General features: G+C 40.8%; 1 long non-coding RNA gene across 1 annotated transcript in view; it reads left to right on the top strand.

Moving 5' to 3' along the window:
• Positions 1-16378, top strand: part of LOC133234422 (uncharacterized) — a 349383-nt gene that overhangs the window by 60620 nt on the left and 272385 nt on the right. The gene's annotated exons all lie outside the window — the stretch shown is intronic.

The raw sequence follows: 16378 nt of genomic DNA, 5'->3' as shown, positions 1-16378 counted from the left end.
TTAGAGCATCTTATCTTTCACCACTTCTACATAAATATAGAAGATCAAGTGAAACTCAGTTAATTTTGTATTGTGTTATTAAACAGAAGATAGAAAAGTGTAAGAAGTTAAAACTTAGTCAAAAGAAGGCATTTAAAATATCTCTGGTTTTGCTATATTTTTACTCTCTGCCTTAGATGATTTAAGTCAACTGCCATCAGACTTTTTCCCCCATAAAAGAATTAGTCACACTGGATTCTTCTAGGAGAAAGAGAAATATGGTTAAATACCCAGGAGAACTGTTGTGTATGTTAAATAAAATTTGGATTCTAAAGAAAAGTGGAAGGATTTGTTGGCATGACTCTCTAAAGGATTACAGCTTTGCAAGTGGGTGTGTAATTAAGTCCACTTCATTTCTCCACGTGTGCCTGTTTTCACTTACCTTGAAAAATTACAGTACCAATGGCACTTCAGCAAGACCTCTTCCTGCATTTATGCAATTGTTAGGACCTACTGATGAATTTGAAGTTCCCACTCCCTCGAGAACTGGTTGAGATTTCTCTCACATATTTCTTAAGTTTTATCTTAATCTTGTATAAAAGATAATCTTTAGAAATTCTTCCCTCAGTAGACTGCTCTATTTTCCCATAAAATACACTTGCAAATAGGTCTGCAGATTTTTCAACACAATGCCTGCAGCAACAACCATGATAAATCCTTTCATGGCCTCAGCTTTCTGTAACCTTCTCCATCCCTCACAATGACACACACTTTTTCTCATTCATCTTTTATTACAATTCAATATTGTACTTGAATATCATTAGCTTGTATGCAGCGTTCCCCTCACTCTTTTTTTTTCTTTAAAGGACAAACTGCTGTTGTTGTGCACATTTCATCTGGAAATTGACTTTGGTGTTATAGGTTCTAATATATTTACACAACAGGTACAGAAAGGTATTGGAAAAAAGAAGAAATATTTTTAACATCGTAAACCTCTAGCAAAAATATGTGTGTAATAGAATCTGGTACTGTGGTATTACACACATTACAACTGTCACTGTGACTTAGAGCCTTGGTTTAGCTGAAAGAAAATCTATAACCCCAGAAATGCAACAATGTCTGAGTCACAGTTCAGGGTAATAAATGTTTTTCACAGAATACTATAATCCATATTTCCAAAGCTGATGCAACAAAGGAATTTCTACTAGAAATCTTTCAATTTCATGGGTGGAGGCTCCAATGCAGAGAGAAACAGGAAGAGAAAAAAAAAAGCATTTAGGAAAAAAATGATGCACTTGAGTGACATGATGGACTGTCAGATATTCAGAAATCTGGCTAGCAAATTTGGTTGCCGTGTACCTCCTCTGATAAAAGGCCACAGAGAGCAAACTTTATTTGAATAACTTTAAGAGTGGACTATTTCTCTTTAAAGGAGAAACAGATAATTGTTTTATGACCGGAACAACTGGGAAGAGGAATCCCAGATGTGGCTCAAGAGGGCTTTCCTCAAACTGGGGAAGTGAGGGAATAATTCGATTTTACAATTTTATGGCCTTTGATTGGCCTGGGCAGGGGTTGATAGTCTGAAGAACATCTCAAGTGTCTGTGATTGCCAGCCGTGTTCTCTTGACTTCGTTGGGGGTGGGAGCAGATAGGCCGGGTCTAGGTTGGCAAACAGGGCAGCAAACAGTGGGTCTCATGGAAGCATTGAAAAGAAGATGGCTGGGTTAGTTTGGCAGGCCTTGTTTTTGGCCAACTACAACAGTCATTTCTGAAAATTCAGTAGGAACTAGAATACTTGTTTTGTGAATGTGAGGGAGCATGGGGAGAGTGTCTGCTTGAACCTTGAATTTGATATTAGAAAACAAGCCTGGCGCTACACTCCGTGTCACACAATTTCTGTTCCCTCTAGATCTGTTAAACTCCTACTCATGCCTCAAGATCCATTCAACTGTCCCTTTAGAAATTCTTTGCTCCCACTGTTCAGCTCCCAAAGCAGCTAATTTGTATTCTTTTCATACCACTTATGACATTCCCAAGTTAGTTGCTCACATGGGCAGCAGATCAATTGGTTGAAGATCAATTCCCCAAAGTCATTTAGCCATATTAAATTCACCGCAAGTCAATTGAGGAAACCAATTTGCTTAACGCGAATTTTATCTGTAAGTCTGTGATTTATTCATCATAAGCTCCTTGAAGGCAGAAACCTTACTGATTCATACTTGGTGCTCCTGCATATTACTTGAAATATTGAAGGGCTTAGTAGATGCTTAGCGCTTATTGAATTTAATTGAATATAACTATAATATAAAATAGCTTCATGTTTTTCTTGCTTTTTATATGTTCACATTTTCTATCTGGCTTATAATGAGCAGACCACACCTGGACAGACTATATGGATCCTGAGAAGTGTTTTTCTCCCATGTCTGTCCTGTAGACATAGAGTCTGCATAGATTTATGTGGGAATTTCAGCTCTTCATTGGGTTTAGCGCCTCTTGGCCCTTCCAGTCGGAGAAGGCAATGGCACCCCATTCCAGTACTCTTGCCTGGAAAATCCCATGGATGGAGGAGCCTGGTGGGCTGCCGTCTATGGGGTCGCACAGAGTCGGACACTACTGAAGCGACTTAGCAGCAGCAGCAGCCCTTCCAGTAGCTTGTGTTCTGCCTGCTTTACTATAGCTTCTTAAAAAAATTCATGTTTGATTATAATTTTTTTCTTGTCCCTTTCATTTAGTTTCATTGTTGCTTCATTACATAGTTGACTCATCACTGTTAGTTATGAGAAATGCATTGGACGGCTTTTTCTGTTCTGTCTGAGAACTCACATCTCAGATATCAAGAGTACACAAAGTCCAGGGGAATTAAGGCAAGTAACTGGGACCTCTTTGGAAGAAGGTAGTGATGTAGTAACAGTGTTATATGTCCATCAACAACACTCCATCCCTTCCCTGCCAAAGACCCCCAGTTTTCTAAGGTATTGGGTGGCCATATGCCTCAGAGATAGTGGGGCCCTTTCTAGCTCCAGGGAGAGAATGAATGAATCCAAGCCAATCCTAGTGTGCCAGTGAGTGGCTCAGGAGTGGGCATCAAGTCCAACACTGGCCAGTGAGATATAAGAGGACGCCTCTTGCCAAACTTCAGAAGATTTTCTCCCTCCAAGAAGGGTCACAACTGCGAAGTTTCTTTTCTGCTCTGAATGTTGCTCTGTGAGGATTTGGTCCTTGGTGACTATTTCTTCTGACCACAAGGAAGGAAGCCAGAAGAAGCACCCAAAGGTAGAACCCAGACAGCCCCTGACATTGAGCCACAAGCGCCCCCATGCTGCAGCTGCCTCACCTCAGACTTTACCTGGGTTTTCTGCTGAAAACATCCTAACTAAAAAAGTGTTGTCATGGTTTACAAAATAGTTGAGTCCCCTGAAATGAATGCGGGAGACCCAGATTTGATCCCTGTCTTGGGAAGATCTCCTGGAGAAGGAAATGGCAACCCACTCCAGTATTCTTACCTGGAGAATCCCATGGATGGAGGAGCCTGGTAGGCTATAGTCCATGGGGTCTCAAAGAGTCAGAAACGACTGAGCGACTTCACTTTCTGAAATGAATATTTGGTAGATGTCCTCTGAGTCCTTTAATCCCAGCCCACCATGAGGCCTATGTGACTTTAGAGTTGGCCAGTTCTGTGATTCAACTCTGGTGTGCTTTCATTTACTAGCCATGTGATTCTGAGCAAGTTATTGAACTTCCCTGACCCTCATATTCATTCTGTGTACACATTGCTGGAAATTTGAGGCTCTTACTAGCCCTCACTCCATCCCTGACCCTCATGACACCCAAGCTGAAGATTTTGGAGAATTTTACTTCAAATGTTGTTTTCCCATCATCCTGGCTTCTGGGGTTTATTTGAAATCAGTTGCTGGGCTGAGTCTGGAGAATCAGCCACTGCTGCTCAGGGCAAAGGGAACATTGAAGGGAGAGTGAAGACAGGTATAATGTAGATGCTGCTCTCTGTTGCTTTGAGCTTGGAATTGATCTAAGGAAGGCAAGAGAACCTTGGCTGCAATCCTCCCACATAACAGGAAGTAGAGAAAAGTCAGTGTATCTGTCAGAGTCAGATGGCACAGATGGGGAAGTTAAGGGAAGATTGATAACGAGATGATTAAAAAAGGTGTGCGCAGGTTTAGGGAATCAGTTGCTACTCCTGTGCTTGAGCTGGAAATAGCTACCAGAAACTCTTGAGACCCACATCTATCAGAGTGAACTCTCTGCCAACCATGGCTGCCAAGGAGGGCTACCCAACAGGGTCTACTGCCTTAAGTAGAGGAGTGCAACTATTGATGCCTCAGGGAGAATAAATTCACATGTTTTATGTTTTCCCATGCTCTAGTTTCCTCCAGTTTCCTCCATCTTACTGATGGAGCCCAACTAGAAGCCAGAAGGCAAGGGTGCCCATTGATGTAAGCTTTACAAGTCAGCCTCCTCAGGCACAGATTAGGGTGTGAAGGGTGGAGAACAAGTTTGGAGGGGCAAATGATGAATAATATCAATCTAATGAATAAATCAGTGTAACTTGATTTTGATGAACAGTGCAATGCTATCAGGTTCAGTAATTTTCCCAAGGGTCCATAGCTAGGAAGTAGTAGAGCTGGGATCTGTATCTTGGCATTTGCTCTGTGGTCTTTGCTTAGGGTCCTATGTGATGCAGGCTTTCAATGAGTCCCGGGTTTTGAGATTTTGCCCCTGTTCTCTCCATGTATATTAAAAAATGAGAGTCGGATTCGCTGCACCAAGATCAGATCAGATCAGTCTCTCAGTCACGTCCGACTCTTTGCAACCCCATGAATCGCAGCATGCCAGGCCTCCCTGTCCATCACCAACCCCAGAGTTCACTCAGACTCACGTCCATCGAGTCAGTGATGCCATCCAGCCATCCTCATCCTCTGTCATCCCCTTCTCCTCCTGCCCCCAATCCCTCCCAGCATCAGAGTCTTTTCCAATGAGTCAACTCTTTGCATGAGGTGGCCAAGGTACTGGAGTTTCAGCTTTAGCATCATTCCTTCCAAAGAAATCCCAGGGCTGATCTCCTTCAGAAGGGACTGGTTGGATCTCCTTGCAGTCCAAGGGACTCTCAAGAGCCTTCTCCAACACCACAGTTCAAAAGCATCAATTCTTCGGCACTCAGCCTTCTTCACAGTCCAACTCTCACATCCATACATGACCACAGGAAAAACCATAGCCTTGACTAGACGAACCTTTGTTGGCAAAGTAATGTCTCTGCTTTTGAATATGCTATCTAGGTTGATTATAACTTTCCTTCCAAGGAGTAAGCGTCTTTTAATTTCATGGCTGCAGTCACCATCCGCAGTGATTTTGGAGCCCCCCAAAATAAAGTCGGACACTGTTTCCACTGTTTCCCCATCTATTTCCCATGAAGTGATGGGACCGGGTGCCATGATCTTCGTTTTCTGAATGTTGAGCTTTAAGCCAACTTTTTCACTCTCCTCTTTCACCTTCATCAAGAGACTTTTGAGTTCCTCTTCACTTTCTGCCATAAGGGTGGTGTCATCTGCATATCTGAGGTTATTGATATTTCTCCCGGCAATCTTGATTCCAGCTTGTGCTTCTTCCAGTCCAGCGTTTCTCATGATGTACTCTGCGTAGAAGTTAAATGAGCAGGGTGACAATATACAGCCTTGACGTACTCCTTTTCCTATTTGGAACCAGTCTGTTGTTCCATGTCCAGTTCTAACTGTTGCTTCCTGACCTGCATATAGGTTTCTCAAGAGGCAGGTCAGGTGGTCTGGTATTCCCACCTCTTTCAGAATTTTCCACAGTTGATTGTGATCCACACAGTCAAAGGCTTTGGCATAGTCAATAAAGCAGAAATAGATGTTTTTCTGGAACTCTCTTGCTTTTTCCATGATCCAGCGGATGTTGGCAATTTGATCTCTGGTTCCTCTGCCTTTTCTAAAACCAGCTTGAACATCTGGAAGTTCACGGTTCACATATTGCTGAAGCCTGGCTTAGAGAATTTTGAGCATTACTTTCCTAGCGTGTGAGATGAGTGCAATTGTGTGGTAGTTTGAGCATTCTTTGGCATTGCCTTTCTTTGGGGTTGGGATGAAAACTGCCCTTTTCCAGTCCTGTGGCCACTGCTGAGTTTTCCATATTTGCTGGCATATTGAGTGCAGCACTTTCACAGCATCATCTTTCAGGATTTGGAATAGCTCAACTGGAATTCCATCACCTCCACTAGCTTTGTTCATAGTGATGCTTTCTAAGGCCCACTTGACTTCACATTCCAGGATGTCTGGCTCTAGGTCAGTGATCACACCATTGTGATTATCTGGGTCGTGAAGATCTTTTTTGTACAGTTCTTCTGTGTATTCTTGCCATCTCTTCTTAATATCTACTGCTTCTGTTAGGTCCCTACCATTTCTGTCCTTTATCGAGCTCATCTTTGCATGAAATGTTCCTTTGGTATCTCTGATTTTCTTGAAGAGATCCCTAGTCTTTCCCATTCTGTTGTTTTCCTCTATTTCTTGGCATTGATCACTGAAGAAGGCTTTCTTATCTCTTCTTGCTATTCTTTGGAACTCTGCATTCAGATGCTTATATCTTTCCTTTTCTCCTTTGCTTTTTGCTTCTCTTCTTTTCACAGCTATTTGTAAGGCCTCCCCAGACAGCCATTTTGCTTTTTTGCATTTCTTTTCTATGGGAATGGTCTTGATCCCTGTCTCCTGTACAATGTCACGAACCTCATTCCATAGTTCATCAGGCACTCTATCTATCAGATCTAGGCCTTTAAATCTATTTCTCACTGCCACTGTATAATCATAAGGGATTTGATTTAGGTCATACCTGAATGGTCTAGTGGTTTTCCCTACTTTCTTCAATTTAAGTCTGAATTTGGCAATAAGGAGTTCATGGTCTGAGCCACAGTCAGCTCCTGGTCTTGTTTTTGCTGACTGTATAGAGCTTCTCCATCTTTGGCTGCAGAGAATATAATCAATCTGATTTCGGTGTTGACCATCTGGTGATGTCCATGTATAGAGTCTTCTCTTGTGTTGTTGGAAGAGGGTGTTTGTTATGACCAGTGCATTTTCTTGGCAAAACTCTAGTAGTCTTTGCCCTGCTTCATTCCGTATTCCAAGTCCAAATTTGCCTGTTACTCCAGGTGTTTGTTGACTTCCTACTTTTGCATTCTAGTCCCCTATAATGAAAAAGACATCTTTTTGGGGTGTTCTAAAAGGTCTTGTAGGTCTTCATAGAAACCACCCTTATTGATGCTGTTTCCCCTATTTTATTATTTTGTACATGGTAGTCTCTACTTCTTAATCCTCTACCCTTATCCTATTCCCTCTCCTTCCCTCTCCCACTGGTAACCACTAGTTTGTTTCCTTTATCTGTGAGTCTGTTGCTTTTCTGCTAGTTTGTTTTACTTTTTAGATTCTAAATATGTGATAATATACATTATTTGTCTTTCTCTGTCTGACCTATTTCACTTAGCATAATATCTTCTAGGTCTATCCATGTTGTTGCAAATGTCAAAATTTTGTTCTTTTTTCTGGCTGAGTAGTATTCCATTGTGATATGTGAGTGTGTGTGTGTGTGTGTGTGTACACTCTGTCCATTCATTTGTTGATGGACACTTGGGTTGTTTCCATGTCTTGGGTAATGTGAGTAATGCTGCTATGAACATTGGGGTGTGCATGTCTTTTTTATCTTTGGATTAAACATGCAGAAAGGGAACTGCTGGATCATATGGAAGTTATATTTTAATTTTTTAAGGAGCTTCTGTGCTGTTTACCACAGTGACTGCACCATTTTACCCACCAAGTGTGCATGAGGGTTCCCTATTCTCCACATCCTTGTCAACATTTGTTATTTGTGGTCTTTTTGATGATAACCATTCTGACAGGTGTGTGGTGTTATCTCATTGTGGATTTGATTTGCATTTCTTGGCAGACTAGCAATATCGAGCATCTTTTCATGTGCCTGTTGGTCATCTTTGTATCTTCTTTGGGAAAATATCTATTCAGATCTTCTGCCCATTTTTAAATTGTGTGGTTTGCTTTTTGATATTGAGTTGTTTGAGCTATTTATATATTTTAGATATTAACCCCTTATTGGTCACAACGTTTCAAATATTTTCTCCTTTTTGGCAGGTTGTCTTTTTGGTGTGTTGACAGTTTGCTTCACTGTGCAAAGTTTTTCAGTTTTATGTAGTCCCATTTGTTTATGTTTGCTTTTGTTTCAGTTGTCTGAGGAGACAGATCCCCTCAAAATATTGCTATGACTAGTGTCTAAGAATGTATTTCCTGTTTTCTTCTAGAAGTTTTATGGTCAGGTCTTACATTTAAGGCTGTAAACCATTTTGAGTTTATTTTTGTGTGTAAGAAACTAGCCCGGTTTGATTCTTTTGCATGCAGCTATCCAGATTTCCCCATACTGTTGATTAAGAGGCTGTCTTTTCCCCATTGTATATTCCTGCCTCCTTTGTAGTAGAGTACTGACCATGTAAACTTAGGCTTATTTCTGGACTCGCTATTCTTTTTTACTGATCTATGTCTGGTTTTGTGCTGGTGTCATATTGTTTTGATTATTGCAGTTTTATAGCATAGTTTGAAATCAAGGATTGTGATAACTCCAGCTTTGTTCTTCTTTTCCCAGATTGCTTTGGCTATTCAGGGTCTTTTGTGTTTTCATGCAAATTTTAGAATTATTTGTCCTAGTTTTGTGAGAAATGGCTTTCATATTTTGATAGGGATTTCATTGAATCTGTAGATTGTCTTGAGTGGTATGGTCATTTTAGTAATTTTAATAATTTCAATCCATGAGCATGGTATATTTTTTTAATTGTCAATCTTCAGTTTCTTTCATCAGTGTCTTATGGTTTTCAGAATACAACTCTTTTACTTCTTTGATTAGATTGATTTCTAGGTATTTTATTATTTTTGATGCAATTATAAATGGGATGTTTTCTTAATTTCTCTTTCTGATAGTTTGTTATTGTTATTGTTCAGTTGTTAAGTTGTGTCTGACTCTTTGCTATCCCATGGACTACAGCACGCCAGACTCCTCTGTCTTCCACTATCTCCTGGAGTTCATGATCAAATTTATGTCCATTGAGTTGGTGATGCTATCTAACCATCTCACCCTCTACTGCCCCCTTCTCCTTTTGCTTAAATGTTTCCCAGCATCAGTGTCTTTTCCAATGAGTCGGCTTTTTGAATCAGGTGGCCAAAATGTTGGAGCTTCAGCTTCAGCATCAGACCTTCCAATGAATATTCAGGGTTGATTTCCATTAGGATTGACTAGTTTGATCTTGTAGTCCAAGGGACTCTCAGGAGTCTTTTCCAGCACCACAATTTGAAAGCATCAATTCTTTGGTGCTCAGCTTTCTCCATGGTCCAACTCTCACATCTGTAGAAGACTACAGAGAAAACCATAGCTTTGACTGTATGTCAAAGCTTTGTCAGCAAAGTGATGTCTCCGCTTTTTAATATACTGTCTAGGTTTGTCATAGCTTTCCTTCCAAGAAGCAAGCATTTTTAAATTTCATGGATGCAGTTACCATCCTCAGTAATTTTGGAGCCCAAGAAAAGAAATCTGTCACTGCTTCCACTTTTCCCACTTCTATTTGCAATGAAGTAATGGGACTAGATGCCATGATCTTAGTTTCTTGAATATTTAAGTTTCAAGCCAGCTTTTCACTCTCCTCTTTCATCCTTATCAAGTGGCTTTTTGGTTCCTCTTTTTCTGCCATTAAAATGATGTCATCTGCCTATCTGAGATTATTGATATTTCTCCCAACAATCTTGATTCCAGCTTGTGATTCATCCAGCCCAGCATTTTGCATGATATATCTGCATGTAAGTTAAGTAAGCAGGATGACAATATACAGCTTTGATGTTTTCCTTTCCCAATTTTTGAACCAGGTGGTTGTTCCATGTAAGGTTCTAACTGTTGCTTCTTGACCTGTATACAGGTTTCTCAGGAGACAGGTAAGGTAGTCTGGTATTCTTATCTCTTTAGAATTTTCCATAGTTTGTTGTGATCCACACAGTCAAAGGTTTTAGTGTAGTCAATCAAGTAGATATTTTTCTGGAATTCCCTTGCTTTTTCCATGATCCAACGAATATTGGCAATTGATTTCTGGTTCCTCTGCCTTTTCTAAACCCAGCTTGTACATCTGGAAGTTCTCGGTTATGTACTGCTGGAGCCTAACTTGAAGGATTTTGAGCATAACCTTGCTTGCATGTGAAATGAACTCAGTTGTACTCACTGTAATTTAAACATTCTTTGGCATTGACCTTCTTTGGGATTGCAGTGAAAACGTACCTTTTCCAGTCTGTGGCCACTGCTGAGTTATCCAAATTTCCTGACATGTTGAGTTCAGTACTTATTAGTGTATAGACATGCAACAAACTTCTGTATATTAACTTTGTAACTTGAATTTTACTGAATAATTTTTTATAAATGGAAAATTCTTATTATTTACAGTTAGAGTAATTGTCTATTCTAAAAACCCATAAGTATTAGCTAAAAAACTATTAAAACTAGTAATAGAGTTTACAAAGGTGACCACTCACAAAATCTTTTCCATGTGCTTAGTTGTATGCTAACAAGAAACGTAAAGGATCTTTATGATGTTAAAATGAGGATCCTAACCATTTTGTGATACTATTTAACTTCTGACAGTTTGTAAGCCTTACCTGTCCCTCCTCCCTTTGTGCCAGACACCTGGGAAAGTTGGTAAGAAAGTGCAGCCTCCTCTGGCCTGGGTGGCAGACAGTCTCTTTTCTCATATGGGAACACACATCCTAAGCTACCCTTCCCTCCCCAAACACAGTGAAACTCAGTAAAAATCAAGTCTTTTTTCCTTTTTTTGTTCTCTCAGGTGATTTTGCACCTGCTTGAGAGTCCTGCCATGCGCCTGAATAAATCTCAAGTCTATGAGTAATATATATGTTCATACCCTCCTGAGGTGTGCTGTCATAGTCTTGACACTGGAGTTGAGCTTGTATACAGCAGACATAAAATGACTGAGACGAAGAGTCATAGCTATAATTTACTAATTCTTAAAATCCCATGGACGGAGGAGCCCGGTAGGCTGCAGTCCACAGGGTCGCGAAGAGTGGGACACGACTGAGTGACTTCACTTTCCCTTTTCCCTTTCATGCATTGGAGAAGGAAATGGCAACCCACTCCAGTGTTCTTGCCTGGAGAATCCCAGGGATGGGGGAGCCTGGTGGGCTGCCATCTATGGGGTCGCACAGAGTCAGACACGACTGAAGCGACTTAGCAGCAGCATTATGTTTTTACATACTGTTTTCAGGGCATTGAGTCATTTAACCTTTATAATAACCCTATGAGGTAGATAATATCATTACTTTCATCTTAGAGATGAGGAAATAGAGGTCAGAAGTTAGTTATTCTGCACTAGATCACACAACTGTTCAAAGGAAGGATTAGGATTTAAATCCAAAAGTCTGGTTTCAGAGCCCAACTCATCCACTGTTGTTATTTAATCGCCAAGTTGCATCTGACTCTTTGTGATCTCATGGACTGCAGCATACCAGGCTTCCCTGTCCCTCACCATCCCCCAAAGTTTGCCCAAGTTCATGTCCATTGAATCAGTGATGCCATCCAACCATATCATCCTCTTCTCTGCCTGCCTTCAATCTTTCCCAGCATTAGGGTCTTTTCCAATGAGTTGGCTGTTCATATCAGGTGGCCAAAGTACTGGAGTGTTAGCCTCAACATCAGTCCTTCCAGTAAATTCAGTTACTGTATGGAAGATATATTTTACTCTATTAGCCATCTAATGTTTGGCTTAATATTTTAAATGAAAACCACACCAGTAAGTCTATCCCATAGTGCTTACAACATGCATTTTTTTTCTCTTGATGCATGGTTTGGCATTTTTGCTTTTGACTGCTCATTTGTGATATTTATTTACTTTTGGCTTTGCTGGATCTTTATTGCTGTGTGTGGGCTTCCTCTCGTTGCTATTAGCAGGGTCTACTCTCTAGTTGTGGTGCGTGGGCTTCTCATTTGTGGTGGCTTCTTCTGTTGCAGAGCATGGGCTCTAGGGAACTCAGGCTTCAGTAGTTGCGGTGCAGGGTTTTAGTTGCCCTGTGGCATGTGGAATCTTCCTGGGTCAGGTGTCAAACTCATGTCCCCTGTATTGGCAGATAATTCTTAACCATGGACCACCAGGGAAGTCCTGATTTGTGATACATTTTTAAAATCTGGCATGCCAAACCAGACTTTGAAGGTTAAATGGAGGCACAGAATGTTTAAGTAAACTTCCCTAAGAGTCACACATCCATGAAGAGGCAAAGCCAGTATCTACCTCTGTTGTCTTTCTGATTTAATAATTGACATTCATATACTGATGACAGAAAGTGAAGAGGAACTAAAAGCCTCTTGATGAAAGTGAAAGAGGAGAGTGAAAAAGTTGGCTTAAAGCTCAACATTCAGAAAACGAAGATCACGGCATCCGGTCCCATCACTTCATGGGAAATAGATGGGGAAACAGTGGAAACAGTATCAGACTTTATTTTTTTGGACTCCAAAATCACTGCAGATGGTGACTGCAGCCATGAAATTAAAAGACGCTTACTCCTTGGAAGGAAAGTTATGACCAACCTAGATAGCATATTCAAAAGCAGAGACATTACTTTGCCAACAAAGATCCGTCTAGTCAAGGCTGTGGTTTTTCCAGTGGTCATGTACGGATGTGAGAGTTGGACTGTGAAGAAGGCTGAGCGCTGAAGAATTGATGCTTTTGAACTGTGGTGTTGGAGAAGACTCTTGAGAGTCCCTTGGACTGCAAGGAGATCCAACCATTCCATTCTGAAGGAGATCAGCCCTGGGATTTCCTTGGAAGGAATGATGCTAAAGCTGAAACTCCAGTACTTTGGCCATCTCATGTGAAGAGTTGACTCATTGGAAAAGACTCTGATGCTGGGAGGGATTGGGGGCAGGAGGAGAAGGGGACGACGGAGGATGAGATGGCTGGATGGCATCACTGACTTGATGGACGTGAGTCTGAGTGAACTCTGGGAGTTGGTGATGGACAGGGAGGCCTGGCGTTCTGCGAATCATGGGGTCGCAAAGAGTCGGACACAACTGAGCAACTAAACTGAACGACTGAACTGAATCTGATTTATAACTAAAATGTGTATTATATACATTATTTCCTTTAATAATTTCAGCAATTTTGGAAAGGTAAATTAGTAGAGGTATAAATCCCACATTGTCCAGATGAGGAAACCAAGACCTAGAGAGGTTATATAAGTAATCCAAGATGACACATATGTTAAATCTGTGTAGCAAGACCAAACTGTGGCCCTTGATATGATATTTTTCTTTCAGGGAAGCCCTGAATTAGCCGCAGGTATACATATATCCCCTCCCTTTTGAATCTCCCTCCCATCTCCCTCCCGATCCCACCCCTCTAGGTTAATACAGAGCCCCTGTTTCAGTTTCCCGAGCCATACAGCAAATTCCCACTGGCTATCCATTTTACATATGGTAATGTAAGTTTCCATGTTACTCTTTCCATACATCTCACCCTCTCCTCCCCTCTCCCCATGTCCATAAATCTATTCTCTATGTCTGTTTCTCCATTTCTGCCCTGTAAATAAATTCTTCTGTACCATTTTTCTAAATTCCATATATGTGCATTGCTGCTGCTGCTGCTGCTGCTGCTAAGTTGCTTCGGTTGTGTCTGACCCTGTGCGACCCCATAGACAGCAGCCCACCAGGTCCTGCCATCCCTGGGATTCTCCAGGCAAGAACACTGTAGTGGGTTGCCATTTCCTTCTCCGATCCTTCACTAATATCAGTGTAAAGCAGATAGCTTTTTCTAATTTTAGCCCATCATATACATTTAGCCAAATTTTAGTCAAAAGACTTGCAAATCTTCCAAACAACTACAAGGAGTTTCCAAATTGGCATGAAGGTACTAGAGTTTGATTCAACAAAGCAGTAAAGGGAAGTTAAAATTAACTGTAAGAATTCTTCTCTCGGACAAAACTGAAGAGAATTCTGAACATCAGTATTGATTTGACATATTTGATAGCAACTCTCTGTGGTGATTTCAAAGAACAAGATAGAATGTCCTTCAGCAGTAATTTTTAAAAAGAAACGACAAATACAAGGAAGCCAAAATCATATGTGCTTTAGAATACAATATTTATCTTTCTCTCTCTAACTCATTTCACTCTGTATAATAGGCTCTAGGTTCATCCACCTCATCAGAGCTGACTCAAGTGTGTTCCTTTTTATGGCTCAGTAATATTATATTGTGTATATGTACCACAACTTCTTTATCCATTTATCTGTTGATGGACATCTAGGTTGCTTCCATGTTCTAGCTATTGTAAATATTGCTGCAATGAACAGTGGGATACATGTCTTTTTCAATTTTGATTTCCTCAGGGTATATGCCTAGGGGTGGGATTGCTAGGTCATATGGTGGTTTTTAAAGGAATCTCCATACTGTCTTCCATACTGGCTGTATCAATTTACATTCCCACCAACAGTGCAAGAGCGTTCCCTTTTTTCCACACCCTCTCCAACATTTATTGTTTGTAGACTTTTTGATGATGGCCATTCTGACTGGTGTGAGGTGATATCTCATTGTGGTTTTGATTTGCATTTCTCTAATAATGAGTGGCTCAGATCATGAGTCCCTTATTGCCAAATTCAGACTTAAATTGAAGAAAGTAGGGAAAACCACTAGACCATTCAGGTATGACCTAAATCAAATCCCTTATGATTATACAGTGGAAGTGAGAAATAGATTTAAGGGCCTAGATCTGATAGATAGAGTGCCTGATGAACTATGGAATGAGGTTCGTGACATTGTACAGGAGACAGGGATCAAGACCATCCCCATGGAAAAGAAATGCAAAAAAGCAAAATGGCTGTCTGGGGAGGCCTTACAAATAGCTGTGAAAAGAAGAGAAGCTAAAAGCAAAGGAGAAAAGGAAAGATATAAGCATCTGAATGCAGAGTTCCAAAGAATAGCAAGAAGAGATAAGAAAGCCTTCCTCAGTGATCAATGCAGAGAAACAGAGGAAAACAACAGAATGGGAAAGACTAGAGATCTCTTCAAGAAAATTAGAGATACCAAGGGAACATTTCATGCAAAGATGGGCTCGATAAAGGACAGAAATGGTATGGACTTAACAGAAGCAGAAGATATTAAGAAGAGGTGGCAAGAATACACAGAAGAACTTATAAAAAAAATCTTCACGACCCAGATAATCACAATGGTGTGATCACTGACCTAGAGCCAGACATCCTGGAATGTGAAGTCAAGTGGGCCTTAGAAAGCATCACTACGAACAAAGCTAGTGGAGGTGATGGAATTCCAGTTGAGCTATTTCAAATCCTGAAAGATGATGCTGTGAAAATGCTGCACTCAATATGCCAGCAAATATGGAAAACTCAGCAGTGGCCATGGACTGGAAAAGGTCAGTTTTCATTCCAACCCCAAAGAAAGGCAATGCCAAAGAATGCTCAAACTACCGCACAATTGCACTCATCTCACACGCTAGTAAAGTAATGCTTAAAATTCTCCAAGCCAGGCTTCAGCAATATGTGAACCGTGAACTTCCAGATGTTCAAGCTGGTTTTAGAAAAGGCAGAGGAACAGGAAATCAAAGTGCCAACATCCGCTGGATCATGGAAAAAGCAAGAGAGTTCCAGAAAAACATCTATTTCTGCTTTATTGACTATGCCAAAGCTTTTGACTGTGTGGATCACAATAAACTGGAAAATTCTGAAAGAGATGGGAATACCAGACCACCTGACCTGCCTCTTGAGAAATTTGTATGCAGGTCAGGAAGCAACAGTTAGAACTGGACATGGAACAACAGACTGGTTCCAAATAGGAAAAGGAGTATGTCAAGGCTGTATATTGTCACCCTGCTCGTTTAACTTCTATGCAGAGTACATCATGAGAAACGCTGGACTGGAAGAAACACAAGCTGGAATCAAGACTGCCGGGAGAAATATCAATAACCTCAGATATGCAGATGACACCACCCTTATGGCAAAAAGTGAAGAGGAACTCAAAAGTCTCTTGATGAAGGTGAAAGAGGAGAGTGAAAAAGTTGGCTTAAAGCTCAACATTCAGAAAACGAAGATCATGGCACCCGGTCCCATCACTTCATGGGAAATAGATGGGGAAACAGTGGAAACAGTGTCCGACTTTATTTTTTTTGGACTCCAAAATCACTGCAGATGGTGACTGCAGCCATGAAATTAAAAGACGCTTACACCTTGGAAGGAAAGTTATGACCAACCTAGATAGCATATTCAAAAGCAGAGACATTACTTTGCCAACAAAGGTTTGTCTAGTCAAGACTATGGTTTTTCC

The sequence above is a fragment of the Bos javanicus genome, chromosome 21, assembly GCF_032452875.1.
Source record: "Bos javanicus breed banteng chromosome 21, ARS-OSU_banteng_1.0, whole genome shotgun sequence".
Classification (NCBI taxonomy): Eukaryota; Metazoa; Chordata; class Mammalia; order Artiodactyla; family Bovidae; genus Bos; species Bos javanicus.
Note: the sequence above shows the minus strand (reverse complement) of the source record. Positions and strands in the feature narration are given on the sequence as shown.